The 17,620-nt window shown below is 42.1% G+C and overlaps 1 protein-coding gene across 8 annotated transcripts in view; it reads right to left on the bottom strand.

Moving 5' to 3' along the window:
* The window catches only part of Fam13b (family with sequence similarity 13 member B), a 97,635-nt gene extending 81,475 nt beyond the window's left edge, over positions 1-16,160 (bottom strand). For 3 of the 8 annotated variants that reach the window (XM_033767341.1, XM_033767335.1, XM_033767344.1), the window contains exon 1: positions 5,617-5,748. The gene's annotated coding sequence lies outside the window, so the exon portion shown is untranslated. Of the gene's footprint in view, positions 1-5,616; positions 5,749-16,011 lie in introns of those variants that run through there. The other 5 variants (XM_033767343.1, XM_033767345.1, XM_010613750.3 and 2 more) reach the window with 4 other exon arrangements.
* Positions 16,161-17,620: the final 1,460 nt, after the last annotated feature.

Below are 17,620 nucleotides of genomic sequence, written 5' to 3'. Positions count from 1 at the left end.
GCCCACAGCGCCCCCAGCCCGCAGCGGCCTGCGGCGCCTCGAGTTGGGTGCGAGGGCCTCTGAGCTGGCTGCGGGGAGGGATGTGGGGCTGTTCGGCTTGAGAAGGTTGTGAAGAAGGAGAAACGAAGCAGGGGACAGAGAAATGATAAAGGGGAAATCAGGAGGACTGAGGCCGCTCCTGATCTCCGAGGAGAGGGCCAGAAAAGCGCAGGTGCCGTGATCTGGATGAGGGTTACAAAAAGCTTATCAGGAAGCCGCCCGGCCGGCCGGCCTAAGTAATGACTCATCTTCCCACTTGTAGGTTAGATCGAGGGCTGCAAGGATGCACTTATGCCCTTCCCACACCCCCACCTCTTCTTCTGCACCGAAAGACGCGACCCAAACTTAACAGTGATCGCTTAGCTCTGCCCAAAGGGCCCAGAAATGTGGAAGTCAACAGGTTCCGTGCTCACAAGGAGCTTCCTCTATTAAATGAGCTTCGTGGGCAGAGGTGAAAGGAGGCAAAAAGAATGAGGAGTTCTCCGAACCTAGGAGTCTGTCCTTGCTTGCATAGCCACCCAGGCCACCCATGCAGCCCCTGACGCTCACAAGGGTAGGAATAGTAGTCAGCCAGTCACTCTCTGCTTTGGTTGTTAAGGGCTTTGAGATCTTTCATTGAGAAAAAACGCAGTGTTCACCCTTTGGAGTCCTTGAGGACGCAGAGATCCACACCTGTACAAAGAACTCTGGGTGTCAGTAAAAATATGAACCACAACAATCTGGTTGTCCCCTACCTGCCTGAGCTGGAAATCAGTAACCTGGAAAATGTAAAACAAAATCCTGATCGAGGTTGGGACAAGATTTATAAAAATAAAGTCACCCAGTGACACGATCTGTAAATATGTCACAGAGACCAGGGTGGCTCCCGAATTTCATCAGAGAAACTAAAATAAACCGTAACTTAAATGTCTCATGCCCAATTGATGCTGTCACAACTGAAGGGTGGGGTCCTCGATGAGTATAGAACGAGCAGAATCTGAATAAGAACCTGTTGGGCCAGGGATTTAGCTCAGTGGTTCCACTGCCTGCCTCGCAAGTGTAAGGACCTGAGTTTGATCCCCAGTACCCCCACCAAAAAAAATAAATGAATACAGTGAATAAGAACCTGTTGTGGGGTTCCCACTCTGTTCAGGAGAGAGGTGACTGATTCTAATGACCAGGACCAAATTGTACCAAATATTGGGGCTGGGGATTTAAATCAGTGGTTCCACTGTCTGCCTTGCAAGCACAAGGACTGGAGCTCAATCCCCAGTACAAAAAAAAAAGTACCAAATACTACTTGCAGCTCAGTAATAGAGCACTTGCTGGGTTTGATCCTCAGCAACACACACACACACACACACACACACACACACACACACACAGACACACACCCCTCAGTTTGTATTCACCCATTCAGTAGACACTGAGTGCTTACTGTGTTCTGGCCTCTTAGGATATAAAATAGGATTTGCAAAAAAAAAATCCCTGCGTCCATGGAGTTTGTATCATAGCAAACAAATTCTTTATCTCAGATATGAACATACAAAGGCCTATAGTGATTCCAAACTCAACAAGTAGCTTTCTCATACTCTAGGGCTCTCCCACATAAATCAGAACATCCAGTAAGAAGCAATTATCTGAGTTGGGGTGGGGGTGCACACCTTTAATCTGTAAGCCACTCCTGAGGCTGAAGCAGGAAAATCACCAGTTAATCACCAGCCTAGGCAACTAGGGAGATCCTATCTTAAAATATGAAAAGGGCTTGAGGATATTAACACTTTGGGGTCATTTCCCAGTACTGATTAGCGGTGCCAGGGGTGTGTCTAATGAATGGGACAAGCTATAGTAGCTGAACCTTAGTCTTCGTCAATTAAATTCATGGCATAATTTTTTTTTTCAGGCAGCCTCTCACTATGTAGTCCAGGTTGGCCTTGAACTCATTATGTAGCCCAGGCTGACCTTGAATTCTGCTACCATCCTGGGATTACAAGCGTGCACCACCCAGGCAAGCTAAACATCCAAAACAGAAGTTTTACTGTGATTCTGTGCTTAGAAACCAGGGACAATTGCTTGAAAAATTTAATCCTAGCTGGGTGTGGTGATGCACACCTGTGATCCCAGCATTCCAGAGGCTGAAGCAGGAAGACCCCTGAAAATTTAAGGCCAACCTGAACTATATAGCAAAATCCTGTCTCCAAAGGAAAAAAAAAAAAAGAAAAAGAAAAGCTTAAAAACCATGACTGAGTAAATCCTATAGGAAACCTTCCTGATGGTTCCCCACTCACATAACACAGATGCTTGTTGATTTAACTGATGATAATAGGTGTTTTGTATGAAACCCAAGATCAAAACCCAGGGGTGGGTATTCCCTTGCATTTATGTGCCCTAGTTCAAAAATACGGGTTCTCAAAAAGTAAACTGAGCTAGGTTGTAGCAGCCCAGGTCCATAACCCCAGCATTTGGGGGGCTGAAGCAGGAGGATCATCACATATCCAAGGCCAGCCTGAACTACATAGTGAGACCATTTCAAAAATAATGATTCAGTCACCATTTTCCCCCTGTCACAACTTGACATGTTACTTGAAGATATTTTATTTTTTTCTTTTTTTCATACTTTTTTTTGGGGGGGATGGGATCTTTCTGTATATGTACTTCATACTATTTTTTGTTGGGTTTTTTTGTTGGTGATGTTGTTGTTTTGTACCAGGCATTGAACTCAGGACCTTGAGCTTATCAGGCAGGCCCAGTGCCACTGAGTTACATCCTGGCCTGTACTAATCTTGAACTCTCTATTGTAGCCCAGCCTGGCCTGAAACTCTGGGCAATCCTCCTACCTCAGGCTCCTGGGTACTAGGATCTCAGGAATGTACCACCACACCCAGCCTCAGGGAGTTTTCCAAAACCCTTTGTTGTTTGCGATAGCTTTAGATATGTAAGGTGGATGTGCAACTTTAATGCACCTAATGAAAAACTCAGGGCTGGGAATTTGGCTAAGTGCTTCCACTGCCTGCCTCACAAGGGCAAGGGCCCAAATTAGATCCCTGGTACTAAAAACAAAACAAAACTCAAACAGGGTTGGGTGTGGTGGTGCACACCTTTAATCCACCACTAGGGATGCTGAGGCAGGAGGATCTCACAAATTCAAGGCCAGCCTAGGCTCCATAGTAAATGAAGACCAGGCAGAACTACCTAGCACAATGCTGCCTCAAAAAAGAAACTAAAATTCAGACAGGTTCCATGAGTACTTTGGTCCCCTTTGGAGCAGAAGGTCCTGTGGTCATTGAGTGACAGCATGAAACTTTTCCCTGTTCTCCATCTGGGGACAGCTGGCTCACTACTTGCTCCAGAGAGGAGAGCATGGTCTTCTCTAACATCTGTGGTCTTTCTTCTCTCCCCATTTACTAACCAAGAGCCAAAGGGAAAGGGAAAGGGAAAGGGAAAGGAAAGGAAAGGACAGAGCAGGAACGCTCTTAACCTTTACTTCCACATGATGGTTTAATTCTGGGAGCTGACCTGTGATGCTCACACTTGGGAGGCCACAGCAGGACTGTGAATTTGAGACCAAGCCAGTGTACATAGTGAGTTTGAGGCCAACCTGGACTATATACTGAGATGCTGTCTCAAAAAAACAAAGGAGGGGCTAGGGATGTAGCCCTGCAGCAACATTCCTGCCTGGGCAATGCAAGGTCCGGAGTTTGATGTCCGGTACCAAACAACAGGAAGAGCGGGGAGTGGGCTTCCTCAGATTAGTAGATTAAGACTTTGTCTCACAGATACTTTTATGATTACTTTAGAGACCAGCCCCCTGGCGGCTTCTCAACCATAATTCCCTTGTTCTGTGTAGGTTTTACTCTCCTCTGGCAGTTTTTACACCCTTTTACCTCCACCTACTTGTGTGTGGGAGCCTGTTCCTCTGTTGCAGCGCTGTCGGGAGGATCAAGGATAACTCCCACTCGGGTCGTTGCTACTCCCTTACAGCTGTACAAAGCTATGCTCTCCATTGCCCTAAGTGGGGCCGTTCACACCCTCCCTGTAGATTTATATATGTCTTCATTTTGACCGTTTTCCAGCAGGTGGCAGTAAAGTGTTTTGCCCAATTTAATATGACTTTTCCAATACAGTCAGAAAGTGAACTGTCTGCAAGAAGAATTTTTTTATCATGGTGCTATGTTAGGCTCACACCTGCTCCACAGGAAGCACACATGAACTTTTTGCCTAAATGAATGTGGGAGTACAGGCCGATCCCGGGACGGCTTAAGTACGCCTTTGCTCTGCTGCCAAACAGCTGCCAGCCCTTGTGGAGTCAGGCACAGGCCCACCCTGCCCCTCTAACTGCGAGATGCTCCTTAAATCCTGTGAGTAGGTCCGTGGAAGGTGCCTCTCCCTCAGTTTGTGGTAAGAGAGGCGGGCGTCTGTGGGAGGAATCACAGCACCCTGGCAGCAATCCCAGGAAAAACCCTCCAGGGTAATTCCAACCTAACCTTTTGTAACTGATTGTAGTTAGTTATCTCACTCTTTTCAGATAAATCCTCTGGAATTTCTAGAGAGATTCCATTTCAGAACTCACTTTAATGAGTGTTTTTAAGGGTGTGGGAAGGGTTGTTGTTAATAATATTTTGATGTTTTAGTTACGCTAGCAGTTCTTGAGTCACCTGTGGTAGCCACGCCTGTATTCTTGGGAAGCTGAGGCAGGAGAATCTGCAAGTTTGAGGCCAGTCTAAACTACATAGGAAGGTCAAGGTCAGCCTGAACCACATAGAGACCCTGTCCCAATCTCCCCGCTCAAATAAAATTTTTCACTTCCCCAAAAATAGAATTTTTCACTCCCCTTTTCTCTACTGCTTTTAGAGGCCTAAAGAAGTCTCTGGAAATATTTTGTGCTTCTATATCTAGGCTTTTTATTGCTAGGGATGAGGCCATGTCTAGAAACCTTTCTTGGCAGAAGTTGCCAAATACTTGTGCATTTGTTTGTTTTTTTGTTTGTTGCTAGGGATCAAAACCAGGCTGTATGTGGCAAGCACCTACCACTAAGCATCCCCAGACCCTGTGCTCTTTTTGATATCTCTGTCTGTTTGCTTGTTTTGTTGAATCAAGATGTCACTTTTTAGTGCAGGCTGGGTTTGGACTCACTGTGGTAGCCCAGGCTGGCCTTGAACTCATGGTGACCCTCCTGCCTCAGTCTCCCAAATGCTGGAATTACAGGTGTGCACCACCACACCAGCAGTTTCCTTTTGTTCTGTTTGTTTGTTTTTGTTTTTGTTTTTTTGAGATCTTCTGACCTGGAAAGCTACAATAAATACATAATGGAAAGTTACAATAAATCCCTAGTTAGAAGTATGTTTACACTGCCTGCTTGTAGAATAAGACATAGCTGTAGATAAGGATGGAAAAATATACTATTGAGGTGAAAGGTTGCTGCATAGAGGAAGGAGGTTTTGACAACTCTTTGGTTCTCATGGAGCCATAGAATGCTATCAAATTCAATCGCACATAGCTAAGCAACTTTCTCTTTTTTTAAGTACCCCTATGAACTGTGAATAAAAGACTAAAAGCCCATCAAAATTAAAATCTTCTGATAAAAGAGAAGCAACTTACCATTAGTGGCATTGTTGGCTCTTCTGAGGAATGCCCTGGAAATCTGTCTGTGCCACTTTGCCTAGGACCATTGTGCCAATGTGCAAGAATGCATGTTCTTCATAAACAGAAAAATATTACGAGCTGCAAAGGGAAGAAACTGTTCCAGAGTGCACAGATCCCACGCCAGCATCCAAAATAATGGCAAAGACTGTTCTGCTCTTAGCGACTCAGAGTAACCTTTGTGTCACTTACTTATTCAACACATTTTTTGAAAAACTATTATGGGCCATGCACTATGTGAGGAGATATAATCCAGATCTGTATCCTGAAAAATCTTCATTTTACATATCTCTGGAATAGAATGCTTTTGGAATAAGACCAAAGCCAACATAGTGTGGACTTCACCTGTCTGTGTGCACTCTGGAAGCCCCGGTACTAGTCACATCCAGTTTGGGGAACTGAAACAGTTGACACTAACTGTCATCTTTTCCAAGATCACATTTTTGACAATAACTTGCGATTCAATATATGACAATAATGTAAGCCAAAGTGATCATTATTTAATTTGTTTGACTTCCTATAATCAGATAGGTACTTTTTCCATAATCAGAAATTTTATTGGTAGAAATAAATAGCACAGAGGCCAGATGTAGTGGCACACACCTGTAATCCCAGCATTCAGGAGGCTGAGGCAGGAGGATCACTGTGAGTTCAAGGCCAGCCTGGGTTCATAGTGAATCCAAGGCCAGCCTGAATTAGTGAGACCCTGTCTCAAAAAACTGAAAAAAGAAAGAGAGGGAGAAAAAGAAAGAAAGGAAGGAAAAAGGGAAGGAAGAACAAAGAAAAAGTATCCTTTTCTCCTCTTCCCTCTCCACATATCCATGGGGGGGATACCAGACATTCAGTGAGATTGTGACCCTAACATAACCATGAACTTAGTGGGAAATCCAGACAGGGTGGGCTTACCATTGTGCCTTCCCTACCTCTTCCTTAGAGGCTTCAGCCTTTGAGTCTTCCACTATTTGACTACCCAGGCTCCTTTCTAGGCAGCTTTCACTGGAACCACACTTTCTGTGTCGAACAGTTTGCAGACTGCCGTGTAACTACATAGAACCATGTTTTAGCCAAACAGACCTGACTGCTCTCTTCTGCTAAAGACAAGAGTGTCACAATTTGCAAAAGCATTTAATGTTTTAACTGGATGTGGTGGTGTACATTGTAATCCTAGCACTCAGAAGGTGGAGGCAGGACGATTGCAGTGAGTTCACAGCCAGCCTGGAATCCATAGCAAGACCTTGTCTCAAGCACACGCACACAAACAAAAGCATTTCATGTTTTCCTGGTGCCCAAGTTCATCAGAAGTAAAACTGTGATGCATAAAGGCTTAGACCCTATTTTAGACTTTCATAGTGACAGAGCAATCAACCTGTGTATTCAAGAGAGAAGGGCTACATAATTATTGCCCAAGTCTTCTTATGCTGGTTACTGTATAGTGTGGAACTGTCTATATCCTAAATAAGTCTTATTGTGAAAACAAGTAATAGAAAAACAGTTATTGGAGAAAGGAAAAGGAAAAAAGAAATGGCCCATAGTTTAACCAAATGTGTTGTTTTTTTAAATAAGGTTTTGCTGTTTGTTTCTTTGGGGTTTTTTCTTTTACAAAAAGCAGTGGTAAAGTTTATTTGAAAAAGTAAAAGTGAAGAGTAAGAGACAAACTGGCTCTGCAGAGCAAGTGGAATAAAAGAGAAAAAAGCAAGTTAAAAGTACACCCTGGAGGAAGCAGGGCTGGCTATGTGAGAAAACCCACAAGATAGCCTATTTGTTCATTCTTACTTGCTTTATATACATCTTTCACCTGGAAACAGATGGATACTTCTTATTTATATACTTTTGTGGTTTTTTGTGGGGTTTTTAATTTTGTTTTGTTTTGTTTTATTTACAGGATCTGGCTCTGTAGTTCAAGCTAGCCTTAAACTCACTGTGTAGCTCAGGTCAGCCTCAGGTAATCCTCCTGCCTCAGCCTCCAAAATGCTAAGATTACTGGCGTGTGCCAACACACCCACCTTTCATACACTGCTGAGAATGCTTATTGAGTACCTGCTATGCTCCAGGTACTGTGCTAAGTGCTGGAGACACAGCAGTGAACATAATGCACTTGAATTCCAGCCCTCATGGCCAGATCCTGCCTCATGGTGCACACAGTGTAACTATGCCTATGACGTGGCAGAGTCCTACTCACCATTCGGCCTAAGTGTCACTTTATCTGGAAAGCTTTCCACGGCCTCATCTTGGTAATCTAAGGCATCCCTAGTGTGTGGATTCCTGCCATATTTCAAACTGCCCAGTAATACGACCCCCCCAAAAAGGGCTATATCCTCAGTAAGAGAAAAATTAAAACCTTACCTTCAGAAAGAAAAGGTAAAGACATCTGATTGTGTCCACGTTAAACATGGAGTTGAAAAAAGGAACAAGAAAGTTATCCTTTGAAAATTCATAAACAAGTTTATAATCATATTACAAGGGGATAAAATCTCACACTACCTGTGTGACCCAAAAAACCCTGAGGAAAAAATTGAGTGCCCCCAGGAGCCTGGTACAAACAAAAGCAAGCTGTCTCTGAAAGTCCTACAGGTAAGGTGTCAAGATGTAAGACCTGAGACAAACTTTAGTGATAAAAGTCACAGAAAACACAAAGAAATAGCTTCAGATTAATACTTATAATGACTGTGACTAATGTGTAATTAGAAGTCAATAAGGAGATAATAGAATAAAGGCAAGCTGCGTATGGTGGTGCACACCTGTCATCCCAGCACTTGGGAGGCTGAGGCAGGAGGACGCTGTGCTTTCAAGACCAGCCTGGGTTACATAGTGAGTTCCAGGTCAGTCTCAACTTTATAGTGAGACCCTGTCTCAAAAAACAAACAAACAAAAAGAATAAAGGCAATATTTAAGGAAATAATGGCTCATGTTTTTGAGAATTAGTGATAAATATCCTAAGTTTTGAAGATAAAAGTTGCCATGCTGAAAAATATAAAAGGAGATCTATAAATTGTGAACTCCAGACTCCACAGAAAGAGGAGACCCTAAAACTAGACAGCAACAATCTGGGTGTGGTGACACACGTAGGGAAACTGAGGAAGGAAGATCTTGATTGAAACCAGCCTGGGCTACTAGTGAGTTCAAGGCCAGCTGGGACTATATGGAAGATATTCTCTCAAAAAGGGAAAAACAGAAACAGAAAAGACACATTAACCTTAGAAGAAATTAGGAAATGGGTTAGCAGTAACAAGGAAGCAAAAAGAGATTGGAATGTATCTTGAAAATGTTTTAAAAATTACCATCAACCTTGAATTCTATACTCAATGAAACTACCTTTTAATTTTATTTTTTTATTTTGGGCTTTTAAAATTTTTATTTATTATTTATTTATTTTGATCCCAAGGATCGAACTCAGGACCTTGTGCTTGTAAAGCAGGCAGCAGAACCACTGAGGTAAATCCCTGCCCTTGAAGTATTTTTGTTTTTGTTTTTGTTTTTTTGTACCAGAGATCGAGCCTTGGGGTTTTTTGAGACAGGGTCTCACTAAGCAGTCTAGCCTGGCCTTAAAATCACTATGTAGCCCAGCCTGGCCTTGAATTCTCAAGGATCCTTTTGCCTCAGCCTCCTGAGTGCTGGGATTACAAGTGTGTAGCACCACACCTGGCTGAAACTACATTTTAAAGACAAATAAAAACATTTTTGCTGGGCATGGTGGCGCACGCCTGTAATCCCAGCACTCGGGAGGCTGAGGCAGGAGGATCACTGTGAGTTTGAGACCAGCCTGGGCTACATAGTGAGTTCCAGGTCAGTTCCAACTACACAGTGAGACCCTGTCTCAAAAAAAACCAAAAAATAAAATAAAATAAAAACATTTTCAGGTAAGCATATTAAGATTTGAAAACCAGTTAAATTCAAATTTTGTTTTGTTTTGTTTTGTTTTGTTTTTTGGCTTTTTGAGACAGGGTCTCACTGTGTAGTTGAGACTGACCTGGAACTCACTGTGTAGCTCAGGCTGGTCTCGAACTCACAGCGATCCTCCTGCCTCAGCCTCCTGTGTGCTGGGGTTACAGGCGTGTGCCACCACCCCTGGCTCTAATTTATTATTTAATAAAACTAAATGTTTCCAAAAATTTGTCGCATTTAGTGGTAAATATTTAGAGGAAAACTTTCTTTTTTTCAGTTTTTGTTTTTGAGTGCTCACTTCGGCAGCACATATACTAGAATTAGTTTTTTGAGACAAGGCCTCACTGTGTAGCCCAGGCTGGCCTAACTCTCAGCAGTCCTCCCGCTTCCACTTCCTGAGCGCTGGGGTTACAGGTGTGCGCCACAGCACCCAGCAAACTATTCTTTGATACGAGCCAGGAATGACTAACAGAGAAATCACAATGACTCCTCTGGGTACAAGGCCAAGTGTCTAGGTGCTAACAATGCTCTAGTTCTTGATTTGAGCAATGGTTACATAGGTGTTTCCTTTGTATTAAATTATTGGGGAATTTTTATATGAATATTTAACAATAAAAAACAAGATTTAAAAGGAAAAAAATATAGGATAAAAGAAATTCTTCATGGGATTCTGTTTTTGCTTTTGATTTTTGTTCATTACTGGGAATTGAATCCAGGGCCTTGTACTTGCTAGGAAAGGCAAATCTTCTACCACCGAACTAGCTACACTACCCATTTTTTTTTTTTTTTTGAGACAGAGTCTCACTAAATTGCTCAAACTGGCCTTAAACCTGTGGTCAGGTTTCCTGAGGGCCTGGGATTACAGTTACTCATGATTCTTAAAACATAGCCATTTCACCATATTGATAAATTCAGCTACTTTAAATTTGATATCATATTGAAATTACACCATATGATAATTTGTACTTCAGTCTAAAGTAAAGAATATTTAGAGAATAATCTATGCAATATATAATTTGTCCAGATTACCTTTCATTTAGGGAAAAGAGTTCTGAAATTTCTCCAAGCGGTTTACTCATCAACTGAAAAGTCCTCCAAAAAGAGAACTAATACCTGTCATGTAAAGGTACAAGATCCCAATAATGAATGTAACTATACTGTATACCTAAAATGTACCAATAAACTCAATAAAAAGAAAAAGAGAGAGAGAGATCTACTGTGCTGGGTGTGTTGGTGCGTGTCTGTAATCCCAGTGTTCAGGAGGCTAAGGCAGGAGGGTCCCTTCAAATCAGAGGCCAGCCAAGACTACAGGGTAAGACCCTGTTTCAGAAAAACAAAACAAAATAAAACAGAACTACTGGGAAACCGTGGTTTGTGATAGTGGAAAAAGAAAAGCTCCCTCAGTTTTTCTTTTTGTTTTGTTTTTGGGTTTTTTGTTGTTGTTGTTGTTGTTTTTGGTACTGGGGATCAAATTTGGGCCTTTGCAGTTGCTAGGCAGACAGGGGAACCACTGAGCCAAATCCCCGGCCCCTCCCTCACTTTTGGAAGGAATAGTTTTAAAAATACTTAAATGGCTAAATTTACTTGGGAAGTTAAAAATTAAACTTCAATGTAATCCCAGCACCCGGGAGGCTGAGGCAGGAGGATCGCTGTGAGTTCAAGACCAGCCTAGGCTACATAGTGAGTTCCAGGTCAGTCTCTACATAGTGAGACCCTGTCTCAAAAAAACAAAACAAAACAAACAAACAAAAAATTAAACTTCAATTCTAACATTGCTGTTACATCTGAAATAAATGTATGTTCTATTCTGTCAAAATAAATAAATAAATTTGATACCATAATAAGACTGAAATTTTAAACCAAAGGACTGGAAAAGTTAGTTATGAAGCATTCAACTAGCCTGGCGTGGTGGCACATGCCTGTAATCTAGAGGGACTACCATGAGTTCCAGGCCAGCCTGGGCTACATAATGAGTTCAAGAGCAGCCTGCACTACAAAGCAAGACCCTGTCTCCAAAAAAAAAAAAAATCAACCAAATTTGGCTAATTATTCTTATTATATAAAGAACTCCTAAAAATCAATTTAAAGTTTGAAAAGACAATCCAGGATGGAATGGCAAGAGCAAACTTTTTAGAGGGACTGCACATAGGAGAATATCCAATAAATGTATGGAAAACGCTGGGTGCGGTGGCGCATGCCTGTAATCCTAGCCCTGGAAGGTTCAGGCAGAAGGATCACCACAAATTCAAGGCTAGCCTAGGCTACCTAATGAGTTCAAGGCCAGTTTGAACCATATAGTGAGACCTTGACCTTGTCTCTAGAAGCACGTTGGTGCACGCCTGTAATCCCAGCACTCAGGAGGCTGAGACAGGAGGATCACTGAGTTGGAGGCCATCGAGGACTACATATTGAGTTCAAGGCCAGCCTGAACTTCATAGTGAAAGGCTGTCTCAAAACAATTTTAAAACAAAAGAATGAATTAGAGTTAGACCTACAGATAATTACATAGTTAAATCTTACAGTATAGAAGGTAAAGTATAAAAGTAACGTATAGTATGGGTCTTCAGTATGCAAGTATTTGCATATATAAAGTTCACAGTCAGACAAAATAGAGGTCTATACACAGGTCATAAAACTGTAAAGAAAAGAAGCAACTGAGTATTGATAGTAGTATATCCCTAAACGGAGAGAGGAGATACGTTATACCATAAGTGGAACTTTGGAAGAGAGGTATTGCCAATATTTTTTAGCTCTAATTGAGTAATAGTTACACAGATATTTAAGATTTTTTTATATTGTATATTTGTATTTTCTGAGTTTCTTTGTATATATGTTCATTTTGCATTTTTTTAAAGTTGTAAGCAACTTAAGTGTTAGTATCTTGTTCCTGAAGCTTAGAGGTTTTGATTAATGCCAAGAATTTAATGTCCAGATAATGTAGTATGTTTAATAGTGTCATGTCATTATTAAGCACTGGCAGCATATCAAAATAAGGGCATATCTCCTTTTCATTTGCTCAAAAAACAACTCAAACTTGGCAAATATGAAGTGAGCTATTTGTAGGAAAGAAACCAAAGGGACAATACGTTTTTAGCTGTCAGGCAGGTCAAAAATGTGACAAAGGCGTACACAGAAAGGGCTCTCATAGGTAAAATAATGATGTCCCAAAGGTGTCCATAGTCCACTCCCTGAACCTGCACATGTGCTGGGTTACATGAGAAAGAGGAGCTAAAGTTACACCTGACCAAAGATGGAAAGATTAGTCTGTATTATCTAGGTGAACCCAGTGTAATCACAAGGGTCTTTATGACTGGAAGAGAAAGGTACAGTATGAGGGTGGCTGAATGTGACAGTCGGCCTGCTATTGCTGGCATTAAAAATGGAAGGAAGCCCTGCTCCAGGACTGTGCACAGCCCGGAGAAGCTGGGAGCTGGGAGAGACGAGGGAACTGTGTCTTACCTAGATGCCCCTGGATTTTCCCCTAGAAGCCTGGTGTGTGTGTGTGTGTGTGTGTGTGTGTGTGTGTGTGTGTGTGTGTGTGGAGACTGGGTCTTGCTATGAATCCCAGGCTGGCCTCAAATTTGAGATGATCCTCTTGCCTCAGCCTTCCAAGTGTTGGAATTATAGTCATGCACCACCATACCTGGTTAGGCCTGACTTCAGCCCACTGACACTCAGGTCAAAATTCTGACCTGAAGAACTATAAGATAATAAATTTGTGTTCTGTTTCGTTATTTTTAGAATAATTTTAGGTTAAAGAAAAGTTGCAAAGATAGCACAGAGTTCCCAGATTCCTCTAATGCTAACACCTAATACCTTTTTGTTTGTTTGTTTGTTTAGACAGGATCTTGCTATGTAGTCCAGGCTAACTTCAAATTCAGCAATCCTCCTGCCTCAGCCTCCTGAATGCTGGGATTACAGACACATGCCACCATGCCCACCCAAATGCCTTCTTTTTAAAATAGACCCTAGAAAAATAGACAAATAAAATAGATACAAGAGTAATTTTAGGTTCACAGCAAAATTGAGTAGAAGGCACAAAGATTCCCCGTCTACTCTGCGCCCACGTACTAATTCGTGTTGTTTCAGGATACCAAGTTTATGGTAGTCTGTTATAGCACTAGTAAAGAATTAATAAGTGCCAATGGGGTAGGGGAAAGTAGATAATTTCAGGATGCATAATATGTGGTACAACAATGAAGAAAAATAAGAATAATCAACCCAAAATTGAATATAATTACTACTTCTAGGGGAAGGTATGGAACACATAGGTGTGATCCGGTCTCCTCAGACACAGGGTCCACTACCCTATAATGGGTTCTGTGGCCAGAAACACGCTCTGGGAAAGAAGTTGTTGGAAGCTGACATCTCCACTGCACGGCACAGGCTAGTGGACCTGCAGCCTCAGCAGCTGGTGCCTTTGAACCCAAGGAAAGGCCCCACTCTTCAGGAGCCACACCGTCCCCCGTGACTGACATGGCACCTTTGTGCAGTGCCCAGACTACACTACCGCACACCACCCGACACAAGGTCTTTGGAGCACTTGCAGTATTCTGTTTCTCATGCAGGTGTTACATAAGGTTTCTTTTTTATAATTATGCTTCAAACTGTATGTGTGCATTATATCAAACTCTCTTTTGTATATTTTTTCACAATTAAAAAAAATAAGATATTTAAGACGAGCGCGGTGGCGCACACCTGTAATCCCAGCAATCAGAGGCTGAGGCAGGAGGATCACTGTGAGTTCGAGACCAGCCTGGGCTACATAGTGAGTTCCAGGTCAGTCTCAACTACATAGCGAGACCCTGTCTCAAAAAACCAAAACAAAAACAAAAGATGCTTAGCAATGTGAGGACAAGCACTTTTCAGAGTTGAAGTTGCTCATGAGCGGGAACACAGGATTGCCCTTCTTTCAGCATCTATTCCAATTAGAGATGTTACCTGTTTCCTCACCCAGATACTGTCCGCAGTGGCGGCAGTTCAGTGTGCAACCCACAGAGAAGTTTGTGGACAGCTGTAATCTAAAACCTGAAGAGTTATCAAGGATATGCTTGTCTTCAAATCTGGCATTCTGCTCTAAAAGAAAGCAAAGCCCGATGTGGTGGTACATGCCTGTGATCTTAGCACTCAGGAGGCTGAGGCAGGAGGATCACTGTGAGTGTAAGCCCAGCTTGCGTTACGTAGTGAGTTCAAAGCCAACCTAAACTACACAGTGAGACATAAAAAAATTTTTTTAATTAAAAAAAGAAAGCAAAGAAGATGACAGAACTTGGAAGGTCCTGTGGCAGCCCAGGTATCTTGGGCGCTGAGATACTCCGACTCTGAAATTGTTTTGCTTTTTACAAAGAAGCCTTGGACCTTTTTTTCCTCTTTTATTTATAATAGAGCACTTTGGGTAATGACAGAAGGCTACTGAAACACCTCTTCCCCTAAAAATAAACCTGGAAAAGTATACTCTCATGCCTTTTTTCATATATTTAGCAAATATACAATTTTTTTCCTAACATAAATGGGATCAGACCATGTTCCATAAATACTTTTTACACATAATATTCCATAGAAATACATCCATATTAGTAAATTTAATTTATTTCCAGTTTTCTCAATGAAAACCAGTACTGCAATATGTTTGAATATTCACATGTAAATTTGTATAGAACAGATTCCTAGAATTGCTGGGGTAAAGAGTAGCTCATTTAAAATTTGCTTAAACTTTAACCAACAATGAATGTTATGTATATATTTTTTTGTTTTGTTTTGTTTTTGTTTGTTTGTTTTTTTTGAGACAGGATCTCACTATATAGTTGAGACTGACCTGGAACTCACTATGTAGCCCAGGCTGGTCTCAAACTCACAACGATCCTCCTGCCTCAGCCTCCTGAGTGCTGGGTTTACAGGCATGCACCACCGCACCCGGCAATGTATATTTTTATATTTTACCAATCTGATGAGCAAAAACTGATACACATTATTTAACTTGCATTTTCCTAATTACAAGTACGGTTGAGTATTATCCTATCACTTGTTCAGTGAATTACCTCTGCCTATTTTTCTGCTTTTTTCCCCTGCTTTCAATTTCCTTATTTTGATCATAAGCCTAGCTACTATGCACTGAGCACATAGCTATGTGTGCCAGTTACTACATTGTTTTTTCTTTCAGTCTGGTTTTTTCCTGGTACTGGGGAATGAACCCAGGGCCTCTGCACGAAGCTGCACCCACACCCCTTTTCTGAGGCAGGGCTGAGGCTTGTGATTCTCCTGCCTCTGCGTCCTGAATATTTAAGGATTGCAGGCCTGTGCCACAGAACCTGGCTACACTATGTGCTGTTTAATAAATTATTTCTTAAGACAATCCATTTCGCAGATAAGAAATCTGAGAAACAGATAAAATGTAAACCCTCGTCAATTTCACGGTAAAGGCTGCACTTCCACCACTTTACCCCAGGCAGAAACCCCAAAGAAGAGACTCACCTCAATGTCAGCCCACAGCACCAGGGCGCTTCTTACCTCTCTGTCCTTTCCCGCGAAAGGCTGTTCCGGCAACTCAGCTGCCTGTTATCTGTGTCCTTAGAGATAAAGAACCAGGCCGCGGGACAAGGGTCAGAGATAAATAAAATAGGAACACCAAGAAACACGGAGACCTTGGCCCCGTTCCATCCTTGTGCCCGGCTGGCAAAGCAGAGAGCGCACTGCTGACAGCAAGCCCGATGTCTCACTCGTGCCCAGCACCGCCGCCACGCAGAACTGTTTAAAAACTGACGAGTGGGAACTTAGTCACAGGTGAGGATAACAAATATGATGCGTCTGTATCTCTGCTTTTTAGGAAATCAACATCATTTTCTTATAATCCTTTATATTAAATAGCCTAGAATGAATGAAAAGATGTTTCTAAGATCTTTTTTTTTTTTTTTTTTCCAAATCTGATTAACCGCAGGTGAAATACAGGAAATGCGATTCTCTGGTCTTACTGTCCGCATTAATCAGAAACTTCCAAAAAAAAAGGTGGGGTAGATTATGCCTAAAAGGACTGCCAAGCTCACTTCCAGAAACATGAAACGCTAATGTCACGAGTTAGCCACTGGCAACTGAATGATAGATATGCAGACACGCACTGAGCCATTCTTTCAACTTCTGTGTAATTAAAAAGTCAAAAATGTTTAAAAAAACCGGGCGTGGTGGCGCATGCCTGTAATCCCAGCACTCGGGAGGCTGAGGCAGGAGGATGGCCATGAGTTTGAGACCAGCCTGGGCTACATAGTGAGTTCCAGGTCAGTCTCAACCACATAGTGAGACCCTGTCTCAAAAAAAAAAAAAAAAATGTTAAAAAGTGCCAGGCAGTGAGCAGATCACTGGAGATCCTACATCGAGTAGAAAGCTTTCCTGTTCTTTTGAGGAGAAATAATCCCTTTTTGCTTTTCATCCTGTAAATATATATTATAATTGCAAATTCAAACTGGAACCTCCTACTTTTTATTATTCCTTTTTTCTTGGTCTTTGTTTTTCTGTCATAAATCTAAACCAGAGAAGGCCAGATTTCCGTCAATTGGAGTGGGAGGGGAGGAGCAAGACCAGGATGGAGAAACCTTTATCCCATGGGCAGAGGTGTGGGTGCAGTTAGTTTCAGGATGCTTCAACAATATTATCAGCTGGGCATTGTGGGTAGGTAGTGCACACCTGTAGTCCCAGCACTTGGGAGGCCGAGGCAGGCGGATCACTGCAAGTTCAAGGCCAGCCTGAGCTACCTAGTAAGACCTTATCTCAAAAAACAAAAACAAGATAGAACAAAACCAATATTATCAGAATCTTTTTTTTTTTTTTTGAGACAGAGTCTAGCTATGGAGATCCGCCATCACACCTAACCTATCAAGATTTTAAACCTTTTAAATACTCTAAGCCAGCCTAGGCTACACATTGAGTTTAAAACCATCCTGAGTTACACAGACTCCATCTCAAAAAACATCAACACTCCAAACTGTGCATGCTCGCTGTAGACGGAACCCAGGACCTTGGGCATGTTAGTCAAGCTGTCTGCTACTGAGCTACTAACTCCCCCCACACACACCTGAATGACACCATGTGT

This window comes from Fukomys damarensis, unplaced genomic scaffold (assembly GCF_012274545.1).
Source record: "Fukomys damarensis isolate Sample0158 unplaced genomic scaffold, DMR_v1.0_HiC HiC_scaffold_3, whole genome shotgun sequence".
In the NCBI taxonomy this organism is placed as follows: domain Eukaryota; kingdom Metazoa; phylum Chordata; class Mammalia; order Rodentia; family Bathyergidae; genus Fukomys; species Fukomys damarensis.
The sequence above is the reverse complement of the archived record's forward strand: the minus strand, read 5'-3'. Positions and strand labels throughout refer to the sequence as shown.